Here is a 21750-nt window from a genome sequence, read left to right as displayed (position 1 = left end):
ATGACTGCAATACACTCATTGCCTAGACCTAAGATCCAGACAGTTGCTTCTTTTTGCATTTCCCCATCAGATAATTTCCAACACAGTAAACTCACATTCTCCAGGCTTCTATCTGGAAGGTGAAGGGGCGGGGGTAGTGGGGAGATGACAGATCTGTGGAAAATTCCTGCTGGCCTTTAGACAGATTTAACTGGAGGAGGGAGACTTGCTAAGTGTGACCACTGGGGCATTTACAATCCCCAGTCACCTCCTGACAGTGGGGTTGAGGATACCCAGGGCCTCCAGGTTTTCAGGAGAACTCATACCAAACCAGGACCCAGGAAAACTGGCCAACTGATTTGTAAAAGAAACAACAACAAAATGGCAGCAAGAAAATGCAAAGCAAACTTCCAGAAAGAGTTAAATCCGCCCTATCCTTCACCTACCAGCTCCCACTCCACTCCTCATGGAGCAGCAAGATACCCAACACCTGTGCCCTCCCACCTGGGAAGGAACCAGCTCTCTGCACAGTGAAGCTGTTATTTCAAAGACAAACCTGAAGAACCAAGGTTGCCAATGAGCTCAATGCCAAACCAAACAATCCTTAATCGCATTTATACCTTCAAAATCCAGTCCCAGAACTGAGCTGTAGATTAAGGGACAAAAGGTCATTGTGGAATATTTTCAAAGAGCCCTTTTAAAAGTATCAGTTGAGAGAGGGTTTATGAGTTCTTCTTTGTCCTCTCCTCTAGAAGATAAATGGAACCTGTGAGAACAGTGGGTGCACCAAGCCCAGGGGGTTGAAATAGACTAGCTGGTGGCCTGGATTTGCAAAGACCCCTTGGGCATGAAAACATTTTTCTTTTTCTTCTTTAACCTCCACCCAGAATTTCAGGAAAGGTGGAGCCACTTAACTCAAGATATGTGATTTTCTATGCCTGCTTTCTTATCACCAGACTCCTACTCAATCTAATCCCTTACTTCCATTTCTTTCCCTCCAAAGGGGGCCCTACACTTGCATCTCACTGTCCATTCTTAAAACTTTGATAAGGAACCTCAGAAAGATTCACACTTCAGTTTCAATAATCCCAAGAGGGTGGGGTAATCTGTTTTCACTTGCCTCAAACTTGCCATGGCTGCAAGAAGGGCCCTGGGACCTCAGAGGGCTGGAGTGAATCTGTGAAGTTTAGGAGTCTGCCTCTTGCACAAAGCTCTAGATACCGAGAGCTGCTGACTCAGTTCTGCATAGCCTCCCCGGGGTGGTCTGTTTTCCTCCCAGCAACAATAACAGAGAGGTTCTTTGCTCTGCGGAAAGGTGAGTCACATGGCCCAGCCACAGAGGGGCTGGCTTCTGCACTGTACCTATAGCCTCTCTCCGGCTCCACTTTAGGGTCCCTTGGCCAAGACCCTGAAGATCTTTGACGCTTCCCTAAACCTTTGTTTCTTTCATAACCCAACCCCACACAGATGGGATAAGGTTTCCCTCAGCAATACTGGAACATTCTGGCACTACCAGGCCAAAGAAGTACTCATAGGCCAAATGGAAACCTCTAAAAACAAGCAAGGGAAAAACTCTAGGATAAAGAATGTGTTGGTGTAGATTCAGGTCCAATTTGAAAGAATGGGTCTGGCTCATCCTAATTGTATCCACACTGGATTTACTGAAGTCCATTCTGGGCTCTTCAAGCTTTGAGAAACAGCTGGGAAGAAAAAAATTAAATGTAAAATACAAAATAACATAAAAAAGAAGCTGATGGGTCATTGGAGACAAAAACCAAGCTTTCTACAGATGGTCCCACAGTAAAAAAAAAAAAAAACAAAAAAAACAAAAAAAAACAGAGACCAGGCGTGAGGAGCCCTGGTAAAGGGACCAGCATTAGTTCCTTGAGTTCTAGCCCCCGACCTCCCCACAGAGCTCCTGTCAGTTCACCCACTTCACCAAACGAAGGCACCAGAGGCCTTCACGGCACAGAAATGAGAAGCGGAAGGACTTTCTTTGCTTGCTCGAGCAATCTGCCCGGACCTCGCTCTTTCTTCACAGCAGCCACAAGCCCGATTTGCCATCTCCAGCATTTCTGATTCCTTTTTCAAGGTCACCCCTTGCCTGAAGCATGACTTGACTGCACCTGCAGCACTTCATTGTCCAAATGTCCTTGGCAAACCTTGCAGTGTTCGGACAGTGTTGCATTTTCTCCACACCGGAAATCCTCCCTCCTTCCCCAAGCTTAATAAGGCTATTGCGGAGCATCCAAATAACACAGCTCTTGTTCCTCAGAAAACCCCTGTCTGCTGCTAACTTCATAAAACAGCTCCTCATTGTTGACTGTGAAGCTGGGCTGATGCTAAACTTCCAGTTCAGTTAAGCCTTCTGGTCTCACGGGCTCAGCTCTCCCAGGTACTGGCACTGGCTCACTGGCATCAGGGGATCATGGGAGGCAGTGCAAACATCCCAGGAGGCCTGGAACACTGAAGCCACGAGAGAGGGTGTGGGCCCAGGTGCATGGCCAGGAGGCAAATGCATGGATGAGAACTATTGTTTCCTTCCCATGGCTGGTTTGGCAGCCCCCAGGAAGACCCTGTGTTCTTTATTAACATCTTGTCCTTGACACTAATAAGCTCAACACAGCTTCCAAAAGGCAAATATGGGAACCTTCAGAGCTGGAAGGGACTCTGAAAATCATCTAACCCATCCCCCTCATTTCATTCTCCAGGAAACTGAGGCCCAGAAAGGTTAGGCAACTTGCCCAAGTTCACCCAGCTAATTAGTAACAGAGCTGAGATCAGATCTGGCATATCTTTTTCATTTTTTCTCTCCCCAAATGAAGACTAAGAGAAATGGTATTTATTGCATAGCTACTATTTTCCAGATACTGTACTAGGAGCTTGACATCTATTACTTTGTTAAATCTTCACCACACTGTTAAATCTTCACCACACCCTGGCTCAAGTTTAATCATTTTACAGATGAGAGAACAGAAGAACAGGAAGGTTAGGTAACACGCCCAAAGTCACACAGCTGCTAAGTAGCGCCATAATTGGAAGCCCTCTGTCTAACTAAAGTCCATGCTTTTGCTGCTTCATGAGGCTGCAGCCTTTTAAATTTATTTAGCCAAGTGGCCACCATCTTGGATTTACTAATATTCTCACAAAGGGGCTTCGAACACCACTTCCTCTCTCCTCTCTGTCTTTTAAGAAAAGGGAGTTCTTGCATAGTTTTTGCCACATACTCCAGGGGACATTCAACCTCACCATCAGAAGTAAGAAACATCCTGGCAACTTTTTCCTTTTCCTTTTTTTTTTAATTTGGGAGGTGAAGGAGAGGGTCACAGTGGGTTGGGAAGGGAAGATAAAGACCAGAACACAAACACTATTTCCCCCACCCCACTCTTGGAGAATATGCAGCCTCTGTCTCATCCAACATTAGAAGAGTGAGAAATTCCAGAATCATTCTTCTCAAACTGAGGCAGAAGACGTGGCCAGGATTGAGGAGGGGGATGCCCCCAGAATAAGCATGGCACGTGTTCCTGGAGTGTCAGTTTTACTCTTGAATTTGGGAGGAAAAGGATTATATTATTCATGTATTCAAAGCAATGCAGATGGCATCAAATGCAGAAATGCCAAGAATTTTTAGGCTAAAACCTGTAAGTTATAGACTGACTTGGGCTCCCTCCTTCTAGACTCTCAGGGGTACTAGGACCTTCATGGTTCTTCGCAGGGTCATATCAGTGGAAACTTTTGAGGAATGAGGCTAGAAGAAGGCAGGAGACAAATTACTTTTGTTCATTCCCTGGTTTCTTTACCCTTCTCCCTTCCTGCTCCCACCTCCCAGTGGGCAGGGGGCCTCAGAGGGCAGTGGCTATAATCTCAGCTCTCTTTGCTACTTTGGGGAACTTAGAAGGCAACTGGTACTTGGTAAGTTGTATTTTTCACTGCCTGGCCCAAATTCCAGAAACGAGCCCCTGTCTCTTATTTGAACAACATTTATATGTAAAGGAATACGTGTCCTGGGAGAGATCTCTGCATTTTATGGTCCTCTCCCATGTAGGGGCTGCTTGGGCAGCAGTGACCTCTGTGTTAGATGCAACAGACACCACAGTTTCCAAAAACATGTCAGTCAAGAAAGTGCTCCCCTGCCGACTCTCTGTCCCCACCCATGACCTCCCTGATGCCTAGACTCGCACCACGGCCCCACAGACCAAGGCTCACAAGCTATTGCTAACACATAGACTCCCCCTTCCTATCATTCCACACACCCATCCCATCATTCCAACCTCAAAGACACTCCAGGCCCACAGGAATTCCCAGGTACCCTAAGCAAGTCACCGTGATTTTGAGGGAGCTGTTACCTGGGGCTCGGCAGCTGGAACCCGCCCTGGTGGTCTCTAGACTGTTGTTCTGAGAAATCATAAACACCAAATCCTCCAGTCCCTCCGAATTTGAGTTTGTCGTTTTAACTTTTAACAAGCCTTTTCAGGTAAAAATAACAAAGACCAGTTTACTCACTTTGTAGCTACAATGTGCCTGGAAAAGCATTTACTTAAAAGAAAGACTGGAAGGAAGAAAAAAAAACAAGAGGAAATGGAGTACACACTCCTCAGGCAATGCACACTTAAATGAACTAAAATAACGTTAAAAACAGACAGAGGAAGGGAGAGGACTAACCCATTTCCCCCATCTTTCCATGGCACTGTAGCTCAAAGACTGGAATCTCCACTTGTTAACCATTGTTAACTAGTATTTTTAGTCCTGGTTGCTTTTAGCCTCTGTATAGTTCCTTTTTTAAACACATTTTCTATACGTTAATAAAAGATCCTGAAGGAATGATGTGCTTCTGCTGAGTCCTGTGGGGAATCTCGGAGGTGCACCTTTCTTCCCGACAGGCCAGCCTTCTCCTCTGCTCCGGCCCCTCCCCCGCCCCTCAGTGTTCACCCATCACTTCCGCCAAAGTATCTTCTTTGCATCACCCTCTTGGGTAGTGAAGGGGTACCTGGACCCAATCCCATCGTGTATGTGGAAGCTTCCCCACACCAACAAATGATTCTCAAACACTATCGACCTGGAATAGAATCAGGTGAAGGGCTCAGTCCCAGGAGACCGACCCCCGCTTCAGACACCAGTCTCAAGACCAGGTTGTGACCTGTGCCTCTGGTTGGCAGCTACAAATGGGAGGTTCCAAGACCCCCTCCTTGGGTTTGATTAATTTGCCAGAGCGGCTCACAGAACTCAGAGAAACATTTTCCTGACTAGATCACTGGTTTATTATAATAGGATATAACTCAGAAACAGCCAGATAGAAGAGAGGCATAGGACAGGTCATGGGGAAAGGGGCACGGAGTTTTCATGCCCTCCCCAGGCACACCGCTCTCCCCAAATCTCCACCTGTTCACCAACCTGGAAGCTCTCCGAACCCTGTCCTTTTAGCTTTTTATTACGTAGGTATGATTGATTAAATCATTGGCCATTGGTGACTGTTCCAACCTCCAGCCTCTCTCTCTCCCCTCCCTGGAGGTCAGGGGGTGGGACTGAAATTTCCAACCCTCTAATCGTGTGGTTGGTTCTCTTGGCAACCAGCCCCCATCCTTAGGTGCTTCCAAAGGTCACCTCATTCACATAACGAAAGACACCTTTATCACTTCTCAACTTTTAGGAAATCCCAAGGGTTTTGGGAGCTGTGCGCCAGGAACGGCGGATGAAGACAACTATGTATCTATTATAAATCACAATAACACAGGTAGGCTGATCTCATTCCCAATGTCTTGCTACTCCACCTGTGTTTCTTGCCTCCCCTGTTCCTATTCTCTCATTATAGCCTCGTTATCTCTAACTCCTTCTCCCCACCTCCTCCTCCTCTATCCTTTCTTCGTCTCTCTCTCTCTCTCTCTCTTTCTTCCTTCCCTATCTCCCACTCACCTTGAATTCTCCATCTCACCCTTTGCATTTATCATCAGGAAATGTCACTGCTGGGTGGCAGCCTCTGCTGGATGCCCCAGCATCACCCGGACTGGTCCTGTCTATGATTCTGAGCCCTTGATCAGCCACAAAGACTGACTCATTATCCAGCTCCCTCAAGCCTGCAGTGCCCAGTGGTAGCCAGATCGCCAAGGCTCTAGTGCCACCTATGGGCACCGGTGGAGAACATCTAACAGGCCCAACTCGCTGGACCTGCTTCCCATTGGCTCAGTCAGTCTCCAGCTCCTCGTGACCACCTGCCTCTCAGACTTGGTTACCTGGGATAACACTGTCTCTTTCTCTCCCTTGAAACTAGTCCCAGTGCACACTGTCAGATCAACTCTAACCTCCAGGTAACACTAGGTGAGACCCAGCAAGGTAATGGCCCCAAGAGGGGGGTCATGAGGGGAACGTCCATGCAGTTCAGTGCTACAGGCATGCAGAGCCAGGAAGTACAGAGATGACTGTGACAGAGCACGGTAGGCGCCATAAACCCAGACAGGCTCTTCCCCAGCTGGCTGGGGCAGGGACGTGGGGGGACTACCTGAGGAGGTCAGCCTGGCTGGGTCTCACGACAGTAGGCATTAGCCGAGGGAAAGATGAGTAGGGAACAGCATGAATGAGAGTCAGAGGGCATGAAACAGCAGGGCCAGGAGTGGTGAGTATTCATGTTGGCCTGGCTCCCTGGGGCCCTGAACGGGAGTTTGATGACAGAGCTGCTCACAGGGACAGACTGAGCATTGTGAAATCCCAAGGCTGACAGGGAGAGACTTTTCTCCACATCCCCATATTAAAAGGGAGACATAGAGCGTACTTTTAAAAAGGGACAGATTCCCAGCCTTGGAAATAGTTTTTTTTTAAGTTTATTCCTCTTAGGAATAAACCTTTTCTAAGCACCAGCAGGCCTCTCCTCAACCCTGTGGCTGTGTGAGAAACACGGACAAAAATCCCAGCTTCCAATCACGTGACAATCTCCCACAGAAGGCATCCTACTCGAAAGGGGGCAGAACACTTTTCTTAGCCTTTCCCTGTGCCTCTTTTCCTAAAAAGCAGATTTCCGTAATATCAGACAAGAGAGGCCCTTTTTTTTTTTAAAAAAAAATCACATTTCCTGGTCCTATTTTAAATAAGCCACCCCGAAACCCATAGGTCAGGATTATGTTACCAGAGGAGTGACCTTTGTAATATTCAGATAAAACCCATCCCCTGAATCTCGTCCTGCGTGTATCTGGGAAAAGGAAACTAAAGGGATGTCATGGAACTCAAAGGCATTTCAGGAATTAGTATTTATTCCTGAGGTGCCTGAATGCTAACGTTATGTTCTAACTTAAATGAGTATAATTCACCCATTGCTTAAGACCTGTGGGCGCATTTACAACCATCTGAATACAGATTTAATCATTGCTGTGTTGTGGGAACGAAGAACTGCCACGGGTAAAATTAAAAGTGGATTATTAAGCAAGAGAAATGTTGACAGCATTAACAATCAGTGCGATTACCAAGAACCCGACCTAAACACAGTAGCGTCTCCTCTCCCTTCTCTTCACTCCCAGCAGTGACTTCTATGCCAGTTATCAGTAAGACATGATCGCAGAGTAAGAGCCCATGGGGCCTGTATCTCTCCTCTCATGTGATACGTACAATAGTCTCCATTGCCCAGGCTTTCAAGGAACATGCATTGGACTCGTAAATCTACACATAACTTCATCTCTTATTCCTCTTCCCTCATCTCACCATCTGCGCTCAATGGGCACCTGCTATGGGCCAGACCCAACGCTGGCCCTGCATGTGCAGAGATGAAAGGGCCGCCTCTCCCTTGAAGAGATTTCGCCTCTTTTTGCCTCCTTCTGCTTCTGTCCACTGGTACCAAACTCCCTACTCCCCAATCAATGTTCCACACATATGTGAGTGAAGACCCTCAATTCAAAGGTTTTACAGTAAAACAGAGTAAGTTTTCCAAATTGATGTTTATGTGTTCATGAGGAATTGGAAAGAGATATACAGTAATAGAATTCAGTCAATTAGGACGAGGGTTGTCATTTCAAAACTGACAAGTTTTTTTTTAACTCAGACACATTTCAAACACTAAGAAATGTGGCAATTAAGGAAAGTTCTTGAATCCGAAAAGCTAACAGAACCTTCTCAAAGGACTGATTGCTATAGAATCTTCCTTGGGAGGGGGAAGGGGGAAGAGGGCATCAGAAAATGTTCTGGTACTTTCGGATGTGGATGCCCTTTAATGCCTTAAGTAAGAATTGCTATGCTCAGAGATGACTACTAGGCACTCATTCATAGCTTGTGTAAAAGCTTTGGGTCTGCTCTTCATGACAAACAATGTGCCCTTTAGAGGTTTCTGGGAAATGAGTATAAATTACAAGAAATGCAGTGGCAATTATGAAAATTCAATATGCTAGCTGTACAGGAAATTTAAAGATACAAGGAAAACAGAAAGGACTCTGAGGGAATGTGTAAATTATGTCTGTGTGTAGGCAATACCTGGCGTGATCTGTGACCCACACTCCTTTTTATGACTCTTTCCCCCACATCAATAAAACCCACAGAGTAATAACAAAAACTTGTATTTACAACCAAAGCTACACTGAAACAATGAGCAGCAATGACAACCTGGATTGCTATTAAAGGCAACTCAGCTGACTTACTGACTTAGATGAGCGAGGGATCACTGAGGAGGTCAAGGTGGAACCACCTGCCCTCCCGCAGCCCCATCATGTACCATTTAGAGACTCTGAGAGACATTTATATAAATCTACCTTTGACCCCTTTTTTCCCCTCAAAGAAATGACCTGAATTTTAACTCAGTTTGAAATGCCCATGCTTGCTATAGGGCAGGGTTTCAATACAGCAGTGCAAATGACATTTTGGTCAGATAATTCTTTGTTGCATTGTAGAATATTTAGCAGTATCCGTGGTCTCTACTCACCAAACTCCAGTAGGACCACCACCCCCTCCAAAAATATCTCCAGACATTGCCAAATGCCCCCTCAGGAGCAAAACATCACCTTCAGTTGACAGCCACTGTCTAGGGAGATTTATCACAAAAGAAGATGACTTCAATCCCAGCTTCACTGAAGCAACATTTTCAGAAGCTTCAGCCAGTCCATCTCAGTCCAAAAGACAAAAGAGTCACCCAAATTGAACATTGCTGTAGATTTTCTATTGAATTTCTTTTCATATAATTTATAAATGTTTGAAAAGCATGTATCTGTTTTAGTTTCATTTTGTTGTAATTACTCTGGGTATTTTTGTGGTATAAGGTTAGATTCCAAGGCAGCAAGTAGAATTTATAAGATGGCGTTTGCTGAAAATGATAGTATGACTTACAAATGGTTCAATTTGTCATGGCTCTCCAGGACTCAATTAAGTTTCAAATCTAGGGTCACTAGGAAATTAGACCTATGGCTCTGTTGCTCCACATGAAGGACAATAATAAATGGTATTGATTGTCTAAGATCCCCAGATACTTCTCAATCTCATACGTCCTGAAGGTTTCTTAAGAACAAAGAAATCAAGGGAGAGTTGGGCAGCAAAGACAGGAGGAGGGAAGGCTTTGTCCCAAAATTCTACTTAGGTCCAGGATTCTGGTCAAATAAGCAAGGAAGGACAGTATCATTGCCTATGTTCCCCCAGAAGAATGTGTATATCAAAGTCACTTGCCTAAGAGGGTGCTCTGTGACGTTAGGGAAAGCAAAAGGCTGAGACCCCCAGCAAGGGAGAACTTTAATTGTGTCTCAAGAATAGAATTGGAGCAAAAGGGAAAAATAGATAGCTGTCCATGAAAGAAATCTACTGCAGCACGTGGCAGAGAGGCACACCTACCATTAAACCCTTTCCCCAGCTCACCCTCCCAAAGAAGCTCTTCCAGAACAGGAAGGTGATGCAAGGAGGGATGTCATTTTTACTTCCAGATTTTTCAGAGGAGTCACCGTGTTGATTTTTCTTTCCTAGTGTCCCAGCCATGCCTGTAGAGCCACTTGGCCTAGTTTTGTGCTGAGAAAACGCAGCCACCATGGTAGATCTCTTTAATGTTATGTTACTTGTAAAGGTCATCTGCGCTCAGGAGAGTATCAACATGCAAGTGTGACTAACAGCTCTCTTGGTCAAATGGGACAGGTCTGGTTCAGTCTCGAGAGATTCTGATGAGGTCCCTTTCCTACAGGGATGGGCACAGCCACAGAGCTCACAAGGGAGGAAAATGTGGGGTTCACACCTTGGTACCAAAGGAGATGTGCGGCTCTGCATCATGGTCTTTTCCACCACAGAGTTTTCTTCCAGATCAAGAGCCACTGAAGCAGCTCAAAACGTGCTTCTCCCACTAGGTTCTGGCTTTACCAGATTGCCAGACCATTTGTTTCTCTTCCAAGTCCAAGCCGCTCTGAAGGGTCAGCCCTTCAGTTTGGTGAAGTAGAAAGCGTATTTTCTTTCCATAGGCTTGGAGGGGACTGGGAAGGGATTGGGAAAGTACCAGTGAAAAGAGTATCCCCCTTATCTGTGAGCTCCTTGAGGGAAGAGCCTGGGTTTTCCATTTCTATTCCCAAAATTTAGCCCAGCCCTCTGTATGGACTCAACATAGAATTGATGTAAACAGAATCGAATCAATCCTATCTTATGTCTATAAAAGAGACTCAAAAAAAAAAAGAGAGACTCAATTAACAGCTTTAATTATGTTAAAATTCAGGATAGGTCCCTAAAATAGCATACTGTGAGACTATTTGAGGAACAGAGGAAAGAATGCTGGATATTAGGTCAGAGGCCTATGTGATTGAACTATTTCTGCCACTTACTGGTAACATGCCCTAGGGTAAGTCCCTTTGCCTCTCTGAAGCTTAGTGTCCTTATCTCTAAAATGGGAATAAGAATAGCTGTCCTTCCTACTTCAACAGACTATTGTGAGAGGCAAACTTTAAAATGTGCAGAAAATACTTTCAAGTAGGTATCCTCACTACTGGAAATGCGATAACTTGGTGAAGGTATAATAATGTTGAAAATCATGCTTAAACCTCAAGTATCTTCCCAGCAGCGTTATGATCTAAACTTCCACTAACCTAGTTCCCTAAAGCAACTTATTGCCTTAAAATAATGCCCTGGGAAAAATAAGAGCACCAGCTTGCTATCATGGGTGAGCCGATGGCCACCTGAGAACAGGAGGGGGCAAAAAGATGGAAAGCCAGAGAACAAGGAACAGAGGACACAAGAGTGGAACAAAGCAGCCACAGCTGAAGTCAGCCCCACCGCTGACTCTTCGGGTGGAGAGAGGTGAAGAGGACCAGGCTACGTTGAAAGCCAACCCAGTATGTTCCAGAGCTACTGCCTAAGGACAGTCTGGTTCCATCTCATTCCCCCACCAGATGCTACCCTGGGACATAGAATCAGGACCAGGGAGACCCTAGCAGGCACCCAGCAGTCACCAGAGATGCTTAATAGCACTCTTTTGGATGTGTGGGTCAGGGCTGCTCACTGAGACCCTGTATTTATCAAAACTCCTCCCAGAAGACCATACCTGGTTGTGGTTGAAACCTGCTGGGCTCAAGCATCAGCCCCCCAAAGGGCATGCTTCACTAGCACAGATGATGACTTCTAGAGAGGGGGCTCCTGTCTGGCTTTTGAGGAGCTGTGGACTTCAGTTTCCTTGAGTGAGGAGTCTGGGGCTAGAGCTGAAATACTCAAGGGACGGAGAGGCTGAGCACTGCCGTCAGCCCCACTACGTTCCCCCAACATGGGGGTCAGACCCTTAGCCCCGCTCCTACATAAACATGAAACACATGTTTGAAGAATATTCACTTGAAAAGGCCATTATTCTGGATGCCCACGTCTGAACCCAGCCTTGCCCTCAACTTTGCTAAGAAACCTCACATAGGACTTCCCTGGCGGTCCAGTGGTTAAGACTCTGTGCTCCCAATGCAGGGGGCACAGGTTCAATCCCTGGTCGGGGAAGTTCCACATGCCGCATGGCGCAGCACAAAAAAAAAGAAGAAAGAAACCCCACATAGGAAAGAGTATGTGTTTCTGCTCCTCAGAATGGACCCCAAACTTCCCACTGACAGAAGCTTGGTCTCTCAGAGAAGGCCCTTGCCTGACCCCTGTCCCAACCCACCCCGGGAGGTGGGCACTCATCTCTCCCCCACTTCCCCCTCTAGCTATGGAATGGGGACCACAGCTTGTCACAACCCAGCTCTGATTCTGCCTGGTGCTATAGGGCAGCAGTCCCCAACCTTTTTGGCACCAGGGACCGGTTTCACGGAAGACAATTTTTCCACAGACGATGGGGAGCCGCAGATGAAGCTTCGCTTGCTTGCCTGCAGCTCACCTCCTGCCGTGCAGCCCGGTTCCTAACAGGCCGAGGACCAGTACCGGTCCGTGTCCCCGGGGGTTGGGGACCCCTGCTATGGGGGCAAAGGGCTCAGAGCCACCTTCAGAGCCACTCATCTGTCCCACGTCCTGACTTAAAAAAAGAAGAGGAACAGAAATTACCACCTTCACGCTGAGTCCTCAGTTTCCGCTTACACCCAGGGGCACAGACAAATCTGTAGTTCATCAAGCCAGTTGTTTTCACTCTGGTGGTGTCATATGGACTGTGACAGATATGCTGAGGCACTGGAGCCTCTCTGCTGCCGTTTTCCCCCGCCAAGGCACGGTATTGCATGCTGATAGCAAGAGCACATCTCCCCAGGCAGAGAGCCCGCTGCCCATGAGACCCCGCAGGGCAGAGAGGAAGACCGTGTCCCTCAATGCAGTTTCTCATCTGAGCCCTCCCAAGCATGCTTCACCTAGAGCATTCATTCACTCGTTCTTTCACTTGTTTGTGTATTCATTCATTCACTCATTCAACAAACAGTCATTGAACACTCCCTGTCTGCCCTCACTGTGCAAGGAACTGGTGGAAAGCCAGGGCCGCTGGAGCTCAGATGGATGGTGAGTGGGTAACAAAGATGCAGCTGTGAAGGAGGGCAGGACCTCACCAGACAGAGCCTTGCAAGACACACAGGAATTATCATCTATTTTATGAGTAGTGGGAAGCCACGGGGGCGGGGGGGAGCTCTAAACAGGAGAGTGAGATGATCATACATGCATTTAAAAGAGTTGGCTGTGGGCTTCCCAGCTCTCACTTTCCTCCCACCCAGTTCCCAGAGCTCGGGGGCCAGGCAGGGATGGAGCAGAGACGCTCCAGCCGGGCCAGCCTGCCCCTTCTCTCTCAGAGCCCTGGCATCCCTGCCTCAGGCTGCTTGAAGCAACCGTCTCCTTTGGGAACACTTGAAAAAGCCCCTTGCCCGTCAGAAGCTTTTCCTGTCAACAGCTTTTCTGTCCTGGCATGGAACTCATTGCAGTCTCCTTCACAATCCCCTGAGGTCGGAGGCTGTGCTGAACAGCAAAGAAAAACACTACCTGATGCAACGAAGGCTCTCAATAGATATTTGTTGAATAAATAAATGAATGGGGGACTTCCCTGGTGGCACAGTGGTTAAGAATCCACCTGCCAATGCAGGGGACACGGGTTCGAGCCCTGGTCCGTGAAGATCCCACATGCTGCGAAGCAACTAAGCCCGTGCATCACAACTACTGAGCCTGTGCTCTAGAGCCTGTGAGCCACAACTACTGAGCCTGAATTCTAGAGATCGTGTGCCACAACTACTGAAGCCCGCGCACTTAGAGGCCGTGCTCAGCAACAAGAGAAGCCACCGCAATGAGAAGCCTGCACACTGCAACGAAGAGTAGCCCCCGCTTGCCGTAACTAGAGAAAGCCCACGTGCAGCAACAAAGACACAACGCGGCCAAAAACAAATAAATAAATAAATTTATTTATTTTAAAAATAAAATAAATGAATGGTTCAGGCTATAAGTGCTCTAGTTCTTCAGAAAAAGAGAGCTTTCATTATGTGCTGGGTATAGGTGACCACCAAAATACAACCTAACTGGCCCCCGAATGATGGTCAAGTCTATTCTATATGCCACTCCTGCAAAACAGCTTTCAGCTTTCTTCTGAAGTTGGTTGTTTTGCCAATCATTTACCTTCCTTTTCTATTTTACTGTGCCAATTCCTAAGTCTTATAAGGTAGAAAAGTGTCTTGACCAAGTTGTTGTTTGACTCAGAAGCCTGTTTCTCTACTTAATAAATCAGCTCAAGACCAAAAAAAAATAATAAAAAAATAAAAGAGTTGGCTGTGGCTGTCGTATAAATGACTAGGGGATGCACAAGATTTGGGGGGGAAAGTCAGGAGCGGTTCAGATGAGAAATTAGGATAGCTTGGGCTCATGTGGCTTTAGCAGAGTTGGGGAGATAGACATATTCAAGAGATGTTTAGGGCGTAAACTGACAGAACTCAAACGGGTGGATGAGGGACACTGAGGTCACAAAGATGGCCTAAAAGATTCTGGATGGCATGACTGGATGGGCAGTGGCCATGCAGGAAGGGAGAAGGCACTAGGTGAGAGTCAAAGGCAGGAACTCCATTTTGCATGTCAGATAGAGGTGCTCTGGGATATCCAAGCAAGAGGGCAGCAGCATGTATAGGCCTACAGTTCAAGGAGAGGCCTGATTTAGAGATATTTGGGGATCACATATTCAGGGCCAGCTTCATGGACATGTGACCTGTGCAGTCACACAAGGCCCTACACTTAGAAGAGCCCCACTCTTGGTCTAATGCTCTGCTGTCATCATCTTGAAATTTTGAACAAGGGGATCCACATTTTTCTTTTGCATAAAGTCCAGCAAATTGTAAAGCTGGTCCTGAACATGTATCCTGATATCAAGAAGGATACTGAGAGTAACTGAAGCTGCAGACATGGATTCATTTGTTCATTGCACAAATATGTACTGAGAACTCAGTGTGTTCCAGGTATTGTTCTGTGCACTGGGGATACAGCAGAGAACAAAAGAGACAAAAAATATCTGCCCTCCTGGACCTTATAGCATAGTAGATGGAGAAAATCAGCAAACAAGATAAATTAGTCTAATACACAGTATGTGAAATGGTAATAAGCCTCTGAAGATAAAGAAATAAATAAGGGGGATGTATTAGTCTTCTCACACTGCCATAGCAAAATATCACAGGCTGGGTGGCTTAAATAACAGAAATTTATTTTCCATTAAAAAATAAATATATAAGGCTGGGGAAAGCCTAAATGAGAAAATGACATTTGAATAACATCCCATGAAAAAGGTGAGGAAGCAAGCCATGAGGATATCTGGAAATAAAGTGTTCCAAGCGGAAAGAGTGGCAAGTACAAAGACCCTGAGGTCTTTGCTCACGCTCTAGATGCACCAGTGAGGCTGATGGAGAGTTGCAGGAAATGAGATCAGCTCAGCAGTGGGAGGCCATTTAGAGAACAGCCCTGGCCGAGAGAAATAGCATGAGAGCCACATCTACAGTTTTCAACTTTCTAGTGGCCTAGAAAGGTAAAATAGATTTAACAATATATTACTTAAACCAATATATCCAAAATACTATTTTTCAACATGTAAGCTAAAAGAATTTATTTCAAAGATGTTCGATTCCTTTTTCTACTCTTATCTCCAAACTCTGGTGTGTGTGTGTATATATATATATATATATTTTTTTTTTTTTTTGCGGTACGCAGGCCTCTCACTGCTGTGGCCTCTCCCGTTGCGGAGCACAGGCTCCAGACACGCAGGCTCAGCGGCCATGGCTCACGGGCCCAGCCACTCCACGGCATGTGGGATCTTCCAGGACCGGGGCACAAACCCGTGTCCCGTGCCTCGGCAGGCGGACTCTCAACCACTGCGTCACCAGGGAAGCCCTCTGGTATATATTTTACACTTATAGCACATCTCAGTTTGGATGCTAAATTTCCATCAGGCATATGTAACCTGTGTTATGGGCTGAATTATATTCCCCCCAAATTCATATGCTGAAGCCCTAACCACCAGTACTTGTTAGGGCGGGGCGAGGGAGCAGGCTGTCCTGTGCACTGTAGCATTTTGGGATATTTAGCACCAGCCCTGGCCTCTACCCACTAGATACCAGCTGCGCACATACACGCATGCACACGCTCCAGTTTTGACAACCAAAACTGTCCCCTGGGGGCAAAATCATCCCCTGCCCCTTGAAAATCACTGCTCTAAGGACAGAGCACAGTGGTTCAGGCCTAAGCCAAGTGGCACAACCCTATCCCGGCCCGCAGTTAGTGGTTCATGGTGAACACAGTCCCAATTCAGTTCCAGGAAATTGGGACAAACATTTTTTGGCAGCTTCCCGGAATAAAACTCTCACTCCCTCTGAATTATGGGGTATATGGATGCAATTCTTGGGACCAGTGCATCCTTTTTCTCTCCATGAAAAAAGTCAGGCTCAGAATGAACCTAACACCACATGAGGCTAAACAGACACTGAAAGAAACTGGGTTCTGATTACACAGTTAAGTTTCAGAATCCAGTCTGACCTGGATTTGTGAATACATCCTCTTTTTTTTTCAGTTCCAGTTGGGTTTTCTGTTATTTGATACTAAAAGAATTTTAACCTATAAAATATGGTAAGTAGGTTCATGACATTTAGGCCCCAGCAAATTTTATTTTTATTTTATTTATTTATTTTTGGCTGTGTTGGGCCTTCGTTGCTGTGCACGGGCTTTCTCTAGTTGCGGTGAGTGGGGGCCACCCTTCATTGAGGTGCGCAGGCCTCTCATTGCAGTGGCTTCTCTTGTTGCGGAGCAGGGGCTCTAGGTGTGCGGGCTTCAGCAGTTGTGACACACGGGTTCAGTAGTTGTGGCGCACAGGCTTAGTTGCTCTGCAGCATGTGGGATCTTCCCAGACCAGGGCTTGAACCGTGTACCCTGCATTGGCAGGTGGATTCTTAACCACTGTGCCACCAGGGAAGCCCCCCAGCAAATTTTTGACTCAGTCTAAAAAATACCTACCATCACTTCTAGTTTTGAAAAAAAATTTAGAAAAGTTGAAATTGCCTCTTTCCATCTTTGACCTCAACTACGTCCATCCCCAAAGTAATGTCAGTTGTATACTCAAATGGATAATGTCAAAAGAGTTCCATCAGATAGCCTCCATCAAAATGTCCTGGATTCCCAGCTCATCCAAATGGTCCTGAGAGACCCCCATATAGCAGAAAAGAAAGACAACTGGACACTTAAATTCTAGATGTTTATATTATTGCCTTGCTGTCAACATTGGGGAAATCACCCATCCAGGGCAACTGTTGTCAAAACTGTAGTCCACAGATCCTCAAGTGTCCATGAGTCCTTTTCAGGGGACCCTAAAAATCCAAACTCTTTTTATAAGAAAACGAAGATAATATTTACCTTTTTCATTGCACTGACATTTGCACTGATGGTGGTAAAACGGCAGGTGCCTTAGCACAAATCAAGGCAATGGCAACAAACTATACTCATAGCTGTATTTTTTCCTCACAGTAAAAAAAAGAAAAGTCACTTTCACTTAAGAATGTCCTTGATGGGGACTTCCCTCGTGGCACAGTGGTTAAGAATCTGCCTGCCAGTGCAGGGGACACGGGTTTGAGCCCTGGTCTGGGAAGATCCCACGTGCTGCGGAGCAGCTAAGGCCACGCACCACAACTACTGAGCCTGTGCCCTAGAACCCACGAGCCGCAACTGCTGAGCCTGCGTGCCACAACTACTGAAACCTGAGCGCCTAGAGCCCGTGCTCTGCAATGAGAGGCCACTGCAATGAGAAGCCTGCTTACCACAACTAGAGAAAGCCTGCACACAGCGATGAAAACCCAACGCAGCCAAAAATAATAAACAAATAAATTTTTTTTAAACGTCCTTGACGAAAAAATAAAAATTATTCATTTTATTGCACCTTGATCCTCAGTGCATGTCTTTTTAATTCTGTGTGACTAAATGGGAAGAATTCATAAAGCACTTCTGCAGCCCACCCAAGTACAATAACTGTCTCAAAGAAAAGAACTTGTGCAATTATTTGAGTCACCAGCTGAACTAGTTGTTTTTTTCACAGAATGCCATTTTTACTTGAAAGAACATCTGACAGACCAACTACAGAATTTCAGACTTTGGCAGAACTTTACTTAAAAATGAGCCAAGGGAGCCTGTCATTTTGAGGAAAACAACTGACACTATTAGTAGTTAGTGATAAAAATTGAGCTCTCAAGAGAAAATCAGAATTTTGAAAAACTTGTATCAACCATGCTGAGCTTGACAGCTTCCCAATACTTAAGAACATTGCAGATGAGATCAGCGGTGATGTTTAAAAATGTGATTGTTTGATTTTGTATAATAAAATATGTCAAATTTGAAATATCTCCATAACTCATTGAATGGTTTTTCTATTATATTTATGTTTTCTATTATGTTATTTTCCTATTGATCTTAGAAGTTATTTTTATGTATTCTAGATAGTAAGCATTTGTCAGTTACGTGCATTTCAAACATCTTCTTGCACTCATTGCTTGTTTTTCCACTCATTTATGGTGCCTTTGATAAAGAGAGTTTCTGATTTCAATGTAATCGGATTTATCAGTCTTTCCCTTAATAGTTAATGGTTGTTGGTCTTGTTTTCTGAGACATGAATATATTCTCCTGTGTTATCTGTGGTTTTCTTTTACATTTAGGTTTTTAATCTACCTGGAATTTTTTATTTGGTAGAATTATATGAAATTGCCTATGTTTGACTGTTTTTCACCTACAAAATAATAGTTCTCTATGGCTCAACACAATATATGATATGAGGCAGGGATATATTTTCATTTTTTTCCATATGAATAAAAATTTTCCCAGTACTATGTACTTAAAAGTCTATCCTTGCCCACTGATCTGCAATGCCACCTTTCTAATATAGGACATTTTGTCTATCCCAGACCCAATACCACATCATCTCAATTATTATGGCTTTAAAATAACTTGATATCTGTAGGGCAAGACCTCTCACCTTGTTCCTTTTCTTCAATAGACTTTGGTTATTCTTGACTTTTTGCACTTTCAAATAAACTTTAGGATCAGTTTGTCAACTTCCACCAAAAAATCGATATTTTTCTTGGAATTACATTGACTCTGCACATTAATTTGGAAGAATGGGCCTCTTCACAGGTTCAGTTCTATAGCTAGTGGACACAGAATATCTCTCAACTTAATATATCTTCTTTAATGTCTCTCAGTAAAGGATTATAATTTTCTTCTTAAGAGGTTTTACACATCTTTCATTGGATTTACTGCCAGGTACTTTTTGGCTCTGAGATTTGATTTCCCTGTACTTACAAGCTAATGTTGGCCTATTATTGTTTCATGAATGCTGATAGAAGACAGGAGACTCCTGTAGAAATGAAAACTCCTATTACTCCCAACAAGAAGCATGTGAATTGGTTTTCCTTAATCCAAGTCCCATGAAGGAGCCCAGATGGAGTCTATCCATGTAGTGGGTTTGCCTTATGGTTAAGGATCACTGAGTTTGAGAAACCCATTATTTTATTGTAAGCAATAAGCAAGTTTGCTCTTTGTCCCAAAGGAAGACATTATTTCATCCCTCAAGAACGCTCGATGCAAAAACAACCTTAAGATCAGGCTCATGTAAGAGTTGTTAGGACAATGCATTCTTGACATATCCAACAAAACATGCAGGAGTATGAAAGACCGCTGGAGGAGGATCTCCCAACAGTATTTCCCATAACCTTGTAAAAATTTCATTTTTCGTCTGTGGCTGATATAGAGAAATATAATTGAATTTTGCACATTAATTTACTATCTAACAATCTTACTAAACTCATTAATTCTAATAACTTATCCTTGGATTCTAAAGGATTTTTACAAATAAAATCATAGTATGTTTGAATAATGAAATGTTTTCTTTTAATTCAAACTTTGTATCTTTTATTCTTTTCTTTTTTCCTGCTGTATTTCACTGGCTAAAATGTTTCACTGGCTAAACTAGAGTGATGTTGAGAGAAGTGATGATGGTACTCTTATCTCATTCTTTATCTCAAAGACAAAGCTTTTAATGTTTTACCATTATAAGTGATGCTCTCTCTAGTCCTCTTCCCCTATTTCTGCCAATATCCTTTATGAAATTAAATATTTCCTTTCTATTTCCAGGCTGCTGAGCATTTATGATAAATGGATAACAATTTTCTGCATCTATTAAAATTATTGCATGATTTCCCTCCATCCATCTAGTAATGTTATAACAAATTTAATTTTCTAATGTTAAAACCTTGCTTTATTGAGATAAACTCAACTTTGTCTTTATCTATTATCATTTTTATACACTGTTAAATTTGATTTAGCCTTTCTTTTTGCTTATGTTGGCATTTGAAGTATAAACTCTCCAAGTACTGCTTTAGCTTCACCTCACACATTTTGATTGGCAGTACTTTTTATTATCATTCAGTTTAAAATATTCTCTAATTTCTATAAACATTTCTTTGAACCAATTATTTAGCAGTGTATTTTCCGATTCTAAACATACTTTTAAAATTACCATTTTATCATTGATTCCTTCTTAATTGGATTGAACTGAGAAGACCCAATCTACGTTATTCAGCCCTTTTAAATTTGTGAGGGTTTGCTTTATGGCTCAGCATACAGCCAATTTTTTGGTAAATATTCTGTATATTTTGAAAAAATGCATATCCCAGTCAAGTCAATTATACATGTCCGTTAAATCAAATTTTTTTCATCATGTTGTTCGAATATTCTATATTCCTACTGATATTTTTATCTGCTTGTTCAATCAATTACTGAGAAAGGGGAATTAAAATGACCCACTATGATTGTGGATTTGTCTATTTCTCCTTATGGTTAGGATTACTTGCCTGAATATTTACAAGTTTTGTTATTAAGGTACACATAATTTTAAATTATACCTTTTTGGTAAATTAAACTTTTTTGTGTGAAGTAATCATCCATAACACTAGTAAGGATTTGGGCTTAAAGTCTACATTTTCTGATCTTAAAATAATTGCACCAGCTTCCTTTTGGTTAGATTTTGGCCAATATATTTTTTTCACTCTTTTTTTCTGTTCACTCTTTCTACATCTTTTTATTTTAGATGTTTCTTTTATTAATAGAACATAGTTGTTTTTGTATTTCACCCAATCAGACCACCTTTTTTCTCTTAACTGTAGCACTTATTCCTTTTTACGTTATTAACAGACTTTATTTTTTTAAAGTTTTAGATTTACAGAAAAATGGCAAAGATCCTGCAGACAGTTTTCATATATCCCACACCCAGTTGCCCCTATTGTTAACACTGGTACATTTTACATTCATGTGGTACACTTGTTATAATTGAAGAACCAATATTGATAGATTATTATTAACTGAAGTCAGATTTCCTTAGTTTTCACCTAACACCTTTTTTCTGTTCCAGGATACCACATTACATTTCGTTATAATTTTTTCTCAGCTTCTCTTCGCTGTGATCGCTTCTCAGGCTTGTCCTAGTTTTGATGACCTTGACAGTGTTGATAAGTAATGATCTAGTGTTTTGTAGCATGTCTCTCAATTGGGATTTGTATGATGTTTTTCTCATGATTATCCTGGGGTAGTGTGTTTTGGAGAGGAATACCACAGAGGTGAAATGTCATTTTTTATCACATCAGATCAAAGGTACATACCATCAACATGACTTATTACTGTTGATATTTACCTTGATCACTTGACGGAGACAATTTAATCAGATTTCTCCAGTATAAAGTTACTCTCCCCCCCCCACCCCCACCTATACTGTATTCTTTGGAAGGAAGTCACTGTGTGCCATCCATGCTTAAGGAGTAGAGACTCATGTGTCACCTCCTTGAGTGTAGAGTAGCTACATAAATTATTTTAAATGTTCCTGTATAGGAGAAATCTCTCTTCTATCCCATT

Source organism: Delphinus delphis, chromosome 1 (genome assembly GCF_949987515.2).
Source record: "Delphinus delphis chromosome 1, mDelDel1.2, whole genome shotgun sequence".
NCBI classification, from domain to species: Eukaryota; Metazoa; Chordata; class Mammalia; order Artiodactyla; family Delphinidae; genus Delphinus; species Delphinus delphis.
The sequence above is the reverse complement of the archived record's forward strand: the minus strand, read 5'-3'. Positions refer to the sequence as shown.